At 35.6% G+C, this 12,500-nt stretch overlaps 1 long non-coding RNA gene across 1 annotated transcript in view; it reads left to right on the top strand.

The window, feature by feature from the left end:
- LOC106629955 (uncharacterized) overlaps window positions 1–11,823 on the top strand; it is a 151,447-nt gene extending 139,624 nt beyond the window's left edge. Inside the window, exons 4-7 of the long non-coding RNA XR_001333310.3 lie at window positions 7,081–7,183; window positions 8,793–8,917; window positions 11,134–11,204; window positions 11,656–11,823. This is a non-coding gene — a long non-coding RNA (uncharacterized LOC106629955). The remainder of the gene's footprint in view (window positions 1–7,080; window positions 7,184–8,792; window positions 8,918–11,133; window positions 11,205–11,655) is intronic.
- Window positions 11,824–12,500: the final 677 nt, after the last annotated feature.

Here is a 12,500-nt window from a genome sequence, read left to right as displayed (position 1 = left end):
TTGTCCCTTCATTGTTTTTGGGAAGCTCATTCATTTGCCCTTCTTCCATTTCTTAAGTATATAAATATCTTTATAAAGGTTTCATATTCCAGTATGGGATCTTTGGAATACTTAGAATTTGCGCCATCTCTATTTTTGACTAATCTTTTTAATACTCTTGCCTTCATTTCAGCATCTGCTCTCAAGGCTTGGAAGGACACAGTGCTTAACACTGCCTTTGAAATATACAGGGTAAAAAATGTACAACTGATCTCTCACAGCTTGGATGCTAATTTTTTTAATATTGAGGGGCAAAAAATGGCTCTTCCACTGCATTTAGCCATTACAAAGTTTGACAATGTACACAGGAAAAGGACAGTATAAAACTTGTATGATTTAGTTACCTTTCTTCAGCCTCCTCATTTATCATTTCACTTTAATTTTTAAATATTTCATTTCATCTTGATAATAAGCTTAAAATTAAGCTTGACATGAAATGCATAACCTGTATTATTAATATCCCATTATTTTATGGTTATACAAGAGCAGATTTGAATTGTCACTTTAAATCAGACTATAAGTCAAAGCAAAGGCTCTAATAGACTGCTAGATGTGTATCTTCACTGAATTAGACAGTAATTTGGCAGTCTCTTCTGCTAAATGTAGTGAAATAGCTAGTTAGTGTGATATGCCCAGGCAAATCTGTTGTGTTGCATTGATGGAGACAATTCCCTGTGGCAATTGCACTGGCAGTTGAGCTGATTCTTCTTGATACAGCGATTCAGTGTGCTCGTAATGTTGAGCCAGGAAAATGTGCTTTAGAGCCTCCTAATGTGAGTGCTAGGAATTGGGCTGAGAATCACTTTTGTCACCCAAGATAGCCTTCCTATATTCTTATTATATGTGTTCATTGCAGTCCATTAAAATGCCTTTACTCTGGAAGGTGGCTAATTGAAAATTATATTTTAATTGCATACTATTGCTGAAAATGCTTAGTATTCAAAAAGAGCTTACTGTACTTTAAAGGGAATAGACATTATATATATGCTTTATATTCTTTATATATTATTATATTATATCCTATAATATACTTTATAAGGACACCTGAGCTCCATTATCTAGCACTGGTATCTTTGAAAATCTTTTTTTTTTTTGAGACGTCCCACCATCAAGACTTGTGTACGTCCATAATGTAACTACAATATTTATGCTGGGAAACTGACCATGCTCACTACAAAGCAACTGCTTGACTTAGAACCCTAGCAAAGCAGTCTTCCAAGGAGAAAAAGTGATGTGTTAATAAAAATCTATCTTATAAATGAAGTGATAGTGTTATTAATACATTAATGGAGATGTAAATGTTCAACCTGACTTGTCTTTGCAGTTTTCCAAAGAAAAATCTAATTTTTAGATGGTCAAATGGGCTTGGACAGGAAATGTTTAAGAGCTGTTTTCCCATAAGTGAACATTCATTAAGGAGTATATATTTTTTGTTGCAGGTGAGGTAAATTTACATGCAGAAATATTTATTCAGCTACTATTAAATGAAGCAAAAGAAAACAGAAACTACCTAGCTGACCATCTATGTTCTGCTCAAAAGGGGCTGTCTTTAGTAGGACATTAGCAGTTTTTACCCCCCTTTAGTTGCTGTTAATTTATGTCAAAAATCCCCTCTTGGTGCTGATAGGTGAAGATGAAAAGATTCTGTGTAAATATAAGTCACAAATTTCTTACTTTTCATTGGTTTTTTAATCAGTCTATAGAAAAATATGTGTATTGTCTGTTTTCCTGTACTTCAGGTGCTGTTCAAATTGTGTTCAATACATATTTAAGATTTTATTTCAGAACAGAATTTTAGTTCTTCCAATAACATGGGAAAAGAGCAAGGTGATGGTAAAAAGCAAATACCTTAAGAGTATGCATTATGGATAATTTGTGTCTCTTCTGGGAATAAAGCAGCAGTTTTTACCTTGGAACATGAATTTTACTGAAACCTAAGCTTGTATTTCAAGAATTGCTAATATTGGAAAGAGGATTAGAAACCAATACTTAAAGCAATCATATGTGACATGAAGAAAGATCTTACAGATAAATACACCAAAAGAACAATTTAATGCTATGTTTCTCATGTTTCTTTTACTTCTTGTTCTTTCGCTGAATGTTACCTCAGATCTCCCAAACATGATTATTGTTTCAATCTTGCTGTCAAATTAAGAGGACAGCAAGGCAGGAAATAAGTGTCATTGAACTGCTGCCTCTTGAAAGGGGAAACAGAAGCAACCAGATGCTTGTCTTCTAGTCTCCTTAAGCTGTCAGCTTTGAACTTAAAGACTTTCTGCTTTCTTGTAGTGTAAGTGCATACTTTAAACCTCTTCAGACATCCTTGACTTCATCTACAGTGAAAATATTCAGCTACACTGATATTCAGTGGAAAACACTCGGTACTTGCATTTGTAAATTTTTCCATCTTAAAAAAAATTAAAATCCCCATTTCAGCTGCCATGAAAGTGTGCTTAGAATTATCTTCTCTCAAACAAAGAATACTTTTTGTCAAGCTTTCTCTGGCACAACACCATTTCGTAATTTCTGTTTTCTGAAAAATAAATTATGTCCTTTCTCTGTCCTTTGTTTCATGGTAGCAGTCATCCATAAAAACACCCCTTGGATTTTTAAAAAAAAATGCACTTTTTTCCCTGAGTTGATATTGAGAGACATATCCTCATTTCACTCTTGAGGACTGTCCTGTCCCATGCTGGTGAGCTTCTTCAGAAACCTATGTTGAAAAAGAAAGGGATAAAAGGGAAAAGGCACAAGTCCCTGCTCCTGCATTCATTGCATTCATTTAACCTCAGTTTAAGCACAGCACCTTGGCCTTAGAGGTGGTGTCTCTGTTTCCTTCCACAGATTAAGTGGAATTATAAATGAGATCATTTGCAGCTGCTTTACTGCCAGAAAGCACTCCACAATTTGCTTTTTTCCCCTTTTGGTGAAAATTTCTGTTTTCTTAAAATATTTTTACATTTGAGACTTTCCTAAGATTTTGTCCAGACTATCCACCCACCTTTGAAATTGTCACTTTTTGCAGTTCTGTAACCATAAGGAACACAGGGAAGTAGAGATACAGAAGTTAGCAGGAGCACCAGCACACGAGTCTCAAGAGTTAAAGGGAGGCCCTTTCAGGTAGAGACCCCTGACAAGAAAACCACTGTGTGTGTTCTTTAGGCTGGTAGGATTGTTTTGCACTGCTGAGAAGATAAAAAGTGAAAAATTTTTAACATGTCTAGAGCATTGTGGTAGATTAACTCCCCTGCTTCCTCTGAAATACTGGCTCATCTGATGCTAAAGGAAAGGACTGGGAAGTAGCATGGATTGACTAGGGTGACATGGAGCCACATGATGCCCAAGCTACAGTTCTAGAAGAGATTTTACTGAGGCAGGCATTTAATTAACAGTGTTTCCATAACTGTAGAAAGGAATAAAATCTGTTTCCCTGTGATTCTATGATTTTTCTCTTTGATTTTTGTTGTCTAAGGAAATGTAAGCTTTCCCTTAATGTGAGGATTTATAAAGAGTTGCTTTCTCATGCAGGCATTTCCAGGGTTTTTCTACTTTTCATGGAGTTGTTGGGACCTGACAGGTCTTTCTGATCTCAGTCTTTCAAAGCCAGTTCAAATGCGTCAGTGTCCTCAATATTTATTGAGGGTGACAAATATGTAGGTGTGCACAAAGAAGCACCACCACACTGCAAAAACAGACAAAACTGTAACAGGACATCTTGTGCAAATTGAATATTTTTAAGTTTCATAATGCTGAATATTTGTCTGAGCAGAGGAGGAGAGCTTCAAGCATATTGGCAAGTTGGACATAGCATTTTGTACATCAGACACAGTCAGCATTCTTAGGTGGATTCAGTGTCTTGTAGGGAATCTGTCTGATGTGTTTCTTTCCTATGAAATGGCACTTATCAAAGTCACTCTTTTGCTTCTGGTGGCTATTAAGTTAATTTATTTAGATGTTATTTATAGTGTGTTAGAGGCTAAATAAATAACCTACTGACTGCTTTCATTTTAGCTGAAGGCATAAATCTTGCCTAATGTTGGGATATTGAAAACATTTGTAATTTTTTAATAGGACCTGCATGTAAATTCCAAATATGGGGTTTTTTTGTGTTGTTTTATAGATTATGTATCTTAAGTGTTTAGATTTTTTTTCAAATGCAATGAAAATCGAGTACTTATATATTTTTACATTATTGGTTTCTGCTATCTTACATTCAGTAATAATCCAACAACTCTGATGGCTCTCAGCCTTTTTTGAACTGCAGGTATAAGAAAGATGAACAAAAGTATTTTAACAGCAGAGGAGGTTTTCATAAGCCTGTCTGTATATAATTTGTCAATGCAGTAGAAAATCAAATTTAATCTATGTATAATAAATTGAGCTGACGTCCCCCAAACAAAGCTTATTACTCAGGAGTGGCAAAGCACTGGATCTGCAAAATTGGCTCAGTGCCAATTGCCAATTTTCATTTGCAGAGAGCCCTCAGAACCTCTTTCCTTCCTTGGAATTACCTCTGGTTTGGCCTGACTCTGAATGTGTCACAGTTTTATTCCTTCTCTTGCCTTGGCATAGTTAAAGTTTCTCCTCTCTTCGTGCGCTACAGGAGCAGCTTCAATGCAAAGTTAATGTAGCTAGGGTTTTTTTCTCCATTTTTTTCTGTTCTCCACACAAACCTCCTTTAAAATCCAGGGCCAAATACCTGTTGGCTCCAGGGCCATACCACATTGCACCCTTGTCTTCAGATATTCGGTGTCGGAGGTTCACTGCTCTTTCAGCTAGTGTTATCTAGGGGAAAACATGAATTAAAATATGAAACCTCCTTTGTTATATGAGGCATCCAAACTGTAAAAAGCCACTATGCACAGCTGCTTCTGCCATTTGCATATTAGCTGAAAAGTTGCCTTGGGGTTAAGTTACTGGACTAGAAATGTCTCTGCCTCACTGTATTTTTATGACATGTTGGGTTTTTTCTGCAGAAAAGTTCTTTAAGGCCAGTTTTTTTCAGAGACTGATTTATTTGCCTTTTGGTTATCCATCATAGGCTAGGAGCACTCTTAAACACGGAAAAAGTCAGTCACAATTAAATGCAAATTACAAATCCAAAAATATCAGCAGGATTTTCACTTCCTGGGGACTCAAAGTCCAGATTCCAAAGTGTTTAATGTGACTAGGAATCCTTCTGAATGTCAAGTGAGTGTGATTTCATTGATTAATTTTGTGATAGTTTTCAAAATGCTCAGGGCATCGTCAACTTGTGGAAATAGTCTTTTGGGAAGTCACCTCAATCTTTGTAATGATTATGTCCTTCAGCCATTGTGGATTTTAGTCCTGACAGTCCCAACTAATCTTAACTGGCTTTTTTAGTATAAAGCATGTCATTATATAAGTCGGAAAGCATCTTCCAATCTAGGAGGTAAACATAATTGAAAAAAGTAGCTCATTCATGCTACTTTTTTGATCCAGCTGGTATTTGCAAGAAGCCTCCTGTATGATACTTCTGGTGGGAAAGTTAAAGCAATATTTGGAATTATAGCCACTCTTCAGTCATCAATAAGCTGTTATTTCCACTCTCTGAATGAATGAGCACAGCTCTTTTAAATTCTTTTTTTCCACTTCCAGAGTCCTCACAAGTGAAATCCACAATCACATTTGCCCTCTGATGTGTTACTTTACTAGCCTTGAGGGCTCTGGTGAGGAATTTTGGGAATAAGGGCATCCTGTGATAAATTGTCCCAGTATGTAAAATAATACCAGATAGGTGAGATTAATAGATTATAAAGATTTCATTAGCAAAGTAAACTTCTTTTCTCTGAGGTGCTTCAGTGCCTTGTGTGGGTGGCTCATTGTTTTCTTCTCTGTGGGATTTTGGAAGTGTTACCCATTTGAAATGTGCAGCACTGTCGTGTACCAAATGAACTGTGCTATATAATCTACCGCTGTATTATTAAATGCAGTTTTCTGCAAAAATACTTATCTTTACCAGTTGTAATACCATGCATACAAAGAAAAATGTGCTCTTATATGTCCCTGATATATCTCAGGATGGAAACAGTTTGCTGACAAGTGCTCCTTGTCTTTGATAAACACCTTTGAAATCTATCAAACCAGGTTTTAAGTTTTATATTACCTATACAAGCATTTTAACTGAAATCAAAGCAAACTCCAAACAAAATACCAAAAATGTCTCAATTCTCCCTTTTCCCCCTTTTCTCCTTTTGCCCTTTTTCCTTTCCCTTTCATAATACAATGAGTTTGTCTTCAGATGGCTGATCTTTAGGGGCACTCCTTAAATGATGTTTTAAAAATTGTCTCTGTGAAGACTGAACTTGTCATCACAAGCCCTTGCCTCTGAGAAAACTCATGCAAAAAAAAAGCAAAGATTCATTGAAATCCTGTGGAGAGAAAATTCAAAAGGGGTTGGGTACAATCATTGTCTCCATTGTGCAATCACTGGTCGTATGAATTCAAGTTAAAATTCAAATGAACACTTGCAATAATGTTCACCAATCTCACACATTTTATATAAATATGAGATACATGTTATTTATATACATGATGTAAATAGCATCAGTTTCTTAGCTCTTTTAAAATGACTTGAAGAAATGAAGTAATCGCCTCAGCTGATGAGGCTTTGCAACATGTAATTTGCTATGGGCCCCATCATTTCTGAATGTGCTCAGATTATGTTTGATGTATTATTGAAAATGTGACTCCTTCATTTGAAATGCTTCTCAACTCTCTAACAATAAGAACAGTCGCAACAAAGAAAAGAGTATGGAAAAGAAGTGAGAATGTCTGAAAAATAGCTAGAATAGCCATCTAATAAACACCGTGGTAAAGGAATATTTGGAGAGGCTGAAGCTACCCTTTCTTTATTTTGCCTTTGCCTCCCTATATTTTGACTATTTTGCAATTTGTTTTCTGCAGCGCGTGCCTGGAGGTTTAAAGGTATTTTGTATGTATAGACTTGTTAAACTACTGGAAGAGTTCATCTGGATGGAGACTTGTAACAGTTGATTGTTTTTTTTTTTCTCCCCACAGAGCAGTGGGATAATAACAGAGCAGATATCTAGATATCAGTATCTAGATACTATTCACCACATCAGTGAATGCTGAGGAAAACAGGAAGCTTGCACAGAGAGAGGTGAGCCTCTGCTGCTTTTTTGCCAAAGGTGAAAAAAATTCAGAAATTCAAAAATTCAGAATGGAAGAATAGCCTAGGTTCCCTCAAGTGATCACAGGAGTCGGTTGTGTTTCATGGAAAGCGTGTGTTAACCTTATTGTGATGAATATTTCCCTTTATCATCTCTTGCCACCTTATTGAACTGGGTCAGCAATATTAAATTACTCCCTTGATAACAGAATTAGGACAGTTGTAACGGCTGAACTGGGATTTATATGGCTAAACAAGATATGATTAGTCTCTTAATCTCTGTGTGAGTGTTGACTGTGGATATTTAGCTGGTGAATTCCTTGCAGGAGATAAAGATGAGTACTTATTGCACTGCAGTTGGTGGGAAAGCCTGCAAGAGCGTCCCTGATCTCAGGAGCAGCATGATTTCACCTGGCAGAGTGCAAGTTACTTGCAGTTATTCTGTACTTAACTTGGTTCTGCTTGATTGTTTTGTCACTATTTTCCCTGAGATATGAAGCTCTGTCTCTTCCCCTACGATATAATGTAATAAATTGTGATATCTAGCAGATTTTACACTTCTGTCCTAACTTATTATGTGCTGCTGTCATAAGCAACAGCAGCAAAACTTTTAAAGCAATGTTTGAAAAAGAAAAGAGCACAAATGAAGGTTTAGAAATACTTTCTTGAAAGAGCACTTGAGGAAGAGAGATTTTCCTACCAACATCGCCTCACTGACAGACCAATAATGACCCAAGAATTTGTGGCAGGAGTAGAGCTCTGTAAATGATTCTAACTCTAATTTTTTTCTTTTTAATTTGAACTTGCCCAAGGAACCAAACAAAGAATGTTAAGGAAGGAAAATATATCTTTATTTTTCTTGTCCACAAAATTTAAACAAAGCCCCAAACTGTAGGTTGATTTCAGACTGAGTGGGATGTTTTGCTTCAACAAAAGAATCAAAAACTAAATTTAATTTTCATTTGTGTTTAACTGTTTCTAAACAAATAAAATACAAAGCAAAACACACCAAGAAAATAGAGCAGCAAAGTAATCTGCAGCAAAGTAAGAAATCTGCTTGTTGCTCATCACAAAGTAAATGTTAATTTCTGGTCAAAGTTTCAAATGCTGCTTCTTGAGATTGTGTTTTCAAACAAATGTGATCTAGTAAGAGAGGAACTTCTTTTGTGTTCTTCCTGTGCTCAGGCAAAACCTTTTCTCTGGACAGTGTATTCCCCTTACTTACCTTATTTTCTTTCCTTCTTGTTCCCTGTTTTGTTTCACTCCTCAGGATCCTGTCTGGAAAACCCTGGTGTACATTTGTAATGCATAGAATCTAGTTAAGTTGAACCATAGTAAAATTAATGAAGTTCATAATAAATTCTAAGTCTGTGGTTTTTTCCTTGTATAAAATGTTGCTCTTATTTGATACTGTACAATGCACCCATCCCAAGTTATAATCAGCTTTAGACAAAGAGAGTTTCCCTATGGGTGAAAGCCCCTAACAAGAATTAGTGCACTGATTTGCAACCAGATATTCTGGTTGATTTTATCTTTTTCTTACCCTTTCTTCTCTGGCATAAATGTTGTATACAACTATATTGTACTTTATATGTTCCAGAAGGACTTTGAGATCTTCATCTTCAGACAATCTTGTGTGCCCTCTTGCCTTTGGTCCCCTCATATACAATGTGGTCATTTTGATATGACTGAAGTCACAGAACTGCTGATCATCCCAACAGCAAGGTTTGATTCACGTTTGTGAATTTACAGAAAGTATCTCCTCAGAAGTTTCATTTTGTCACATCCTCCAACTGATCTGGAAATACTGATGATGCAGTGACGCCACAGCTATGTTAAATTCATACACTGCTGTTCTCTGTCTTTTGTGAATAGTCTGGCATTAAAATATAAACTTATTTTGTCTGTACTTTTATGCTTCTGTTATTTCTTTTCCACCTTTTTTCTCCCACTGGAACATGGTAACAAATGAAAAGAGAACATGGTTCTGAAAAATCCTCAGATCTCCCTTTTTAAAAGGCCACAGAGGATGCTTATAAAATTTCAATTTTTCTTTGTTCTTTTAAGAAAACCCCTTAGTTTTGTGTTTATGGTGATCACAATCAGTAAAAAATGGAACTTCTCCATGGAATACTTAATTTGATCTAAAAATGGCCTATATTTTTTAATATAACTGTATTTATATGATTCTAAAAGGAACAGATTGAAGTCACTGGATATAAGAAAATGTAAGACAAAATACATAAATATATAATATATATAGTAGGACAAAAGAAATTGCAATTAAACTGGATAGTCTGTCAACAATGAATTCAAGCCCACTAGGCTACTGGATGCCTATTTTTAGTAAGTGCTTTCTTTAGGCCCAAATAGCACATGCTTTAACATTGACATTGGCAATCAATACAAAATCCATCAAAATGTGAATTTACATTGATGTCTAGAAGCTCCTTCCTTAGGCTAAGCCATCTTGAGAAGTTTACAGGAGCAGACACATTAGTTCAGAAGGTCTTTTCTGTTTTTTCTACTCTTTAATAATTAAAATAAATATTCCCCTGAAATCAAGCAGTAAGCAGGAATAATGGTTAAAAAGCAAAATGGTTGGACTACATATGGTATCCCTTCCATATCCTATTTTATTCTGCTAATCCTGCAGATACAGTAGAGTGGATTTTTACAGGGAGAAAAGACAGTCTGGGGAGATGGGCTTTCTAAAGAGGATTTGGCACCACTCTGGGTCTTAGATGAAGGTCAAATGTTCAGAAGAGGCCAGAATTAAGCAGCTCCAACCATGACACTTGCACACAGATTTCTCAAAGAAGTCAGCATCTTGTATGCAGTGCTTGTTCTGATAATCTTATTTGTTTTGGTGGCAAAGCTCAAGCTAAGCCCTTCTGAAAATCTGACTGCTGTAGCAAATTATGTTGACAGAAGCCCAGCTAATGCATATTGAATTGTGATTTGGAATGGTCAGAAAATGGAAATTTTGTGTGCGTTTCATACATAGATTTTGGAAAGTTTATTTTCAGAGAAAACGGATCAGAACTAAGAGCTTGTTGCAAGTTTCTTGTGTAGCCCACTGATGTTTAGTCAGTGCAGTCTTTTCTTTGAAAGACAGGGAGCAAAATGAGCAGCATTTCATTACTGGATATAATTGTATTCTTTTGAAGGTTCATATACAAATTGATATATAAATAGTAGATATTTATGGGATGAGTAAGATCTAGTCCTGCTCATATGGTGAATATTTTACCATTAATCTCAGTAGAAGCAACATTGATTCTAATTTTACAGGCAAAATAATTTATTTAAAACAATGGAATGAAAGTTCAATACTTCACCTAAACATAGTAATTGTTATTCTCATGCCTTTCCAAATCAAAACTTCTGAAAGCAGTTAAGGTTATTGTTACTTTGAAATATATTGTTGTGGTTTCTCCAATCATACTTTCATCGGTACAACTTTGTGAGGAAGGCAGATATGTATCTGACTATGGCTATTTTTTCAATTGTTTTATTTACACCAAAATATTACATTATATTTTTATGTATGTATATGTACTTGGTTATAGTAATTTAAAGAGCTTGAGGTAAAAATAAATTTTCTCTGAATTCATTAAAGAAAAAGTTGAGAGAAGTTCAATAATGAATCATAATCCCAGCCTCCAGCAAGTTTTTTAGACCTGACTGCCAGGCATTAATGGGATATCTTTTCCAGAGTTATAAGATGGTTAAAAATATTTTCTAACATCAGTGTTTACAAGACCAAAATTTTAGAAAAAATATTTTCAGCAGCTTTAAATGAATGTTGAAATAAAAGATGTGTGAAGATATACTGAACAATGCACCCGTCCCTCGTGCATGCACTCACATTTCAGAAGTGTTCATCAAAATTCTTGCTGCTCATGTTACTCTTTCAGTCTGCTTTCTTTTCTTTGCAGCCAAGCAGAATGTTCATTGGAATGTTCAAGACTGGAATAAGGATGGTGAAAATGTCAGCAGCACCATACAAGTAATATTATTGTCCACGGCAATGACATGAGGGAGAGAAATTAATATACTTGTGATTTATTTCATCTCCTGCACACAATTTCTTTTCTCTGTGATTTGTCTGCATAAACCACAGGTTCCGGGGTATTCTTATTCTCATCTAGATATGCATAAGCTCGTTTGTTGGAGAGGATATAAAAGCATGAAAACGTCTAACTTTTTCCCGTTAGCCATAAATAGAGGCAATACTGTCTAGGTTTTATCTGAAGTTTGATGGGGGTTTTGTTGTTGCTTTGTTTTGGGGTTTTTTCCTCCCCATTTTGCTGTTTTATTTCCTAGTGTAGATAAGTTTTTAATTACAGACTCATTAAAACCCCCATATATATGTAAGTAGTGTGCTGGTTTCTAGCAAGTATGTGCTTCCACTGTGACCTATTTCCATGCAAACTCACTGATTTGATATTCATTTCTAGGTGCAATGCGAAAACAGCAGCAATTTCAAACCTTGAGAAGTGTGTGTTCAGAGGAATTGATAAACAGAAGCATGCTCCAACTTCAGCTAGTTTGTCTTCTGGAATTTAACAGCAAATGGTGATGTTAAATGCACTGGTATCACTTGAAGAATCCCAGTTAACACAGTCCAAAGTGTAAGTGGTTCATTGACCTAAAATCAAAATGTGGCAAATTTTGCAGGCTACAGATATTTTCTCTTTCTAACTGATAGAGAGGCAGAAGTTAGTTTTTTCTACATGTCTTTCTTGGTCTTTCTCAGTAGTTTCTTTCTCTCCTTGCAAATTTTGGCTCATAGCTACCCTGTAAATATGAATTTCAATGTGTAGATGCTGACTATGGCTTATATGGTCTTATGTTTGCTCTCTGCAGCATACAAGAAAAGCTAAAAGATGTGTTAGAACACATATTCTTAGCAAATAAACCTCCACCCTTCCTTCTACTGCATTCACTGATTATCTCTCTTAATTTTCTCCTTTTTACTCTGCAAAGTAACAAGAAATGCTGATATTGGATGATTTGCCTGAACGTCAGCCACTTATTTTAAGCTAATTATTATGGATTTTAGGCCTGTTTGCATCTTCACAGGCAATTAAACAATATTAGAGAGTAGTCATTACAAAAGGAATCAGACTCAGTCTGAATTGAGGCTCTTCTATTTTTCTTCATCACCAGGGATGTAGGAAAAAAGGATCCCACCTAGGCACACAGCACAAATATTTTGAGAACTGAGATATCATGAATTTTCCACTATTCTTTTGCAATAACCACCGCATGGAGAAAATTTATAAGCAGATAAGTATATTTG

Source organism: Zonotrichia albicollis, chromosome 1, assembly GCF_047830755.1.
Source record: "Zonotrichia albicollis isolate bZonAlb1 chromosome 1, bZonAlb1.hap1, whole genome shotgun sequence".
Lineage (NCBI taxonomy): Eukaryota > Metazoa > Chordata > Aves > Passeriformes > Passerellidae > Zonotrichia > Zonotrichia albicollis.
Note: the sequence above shows the minus strand (reverse complement) of the source record. Positions and strands in the feature narration are given on the sequence as shown.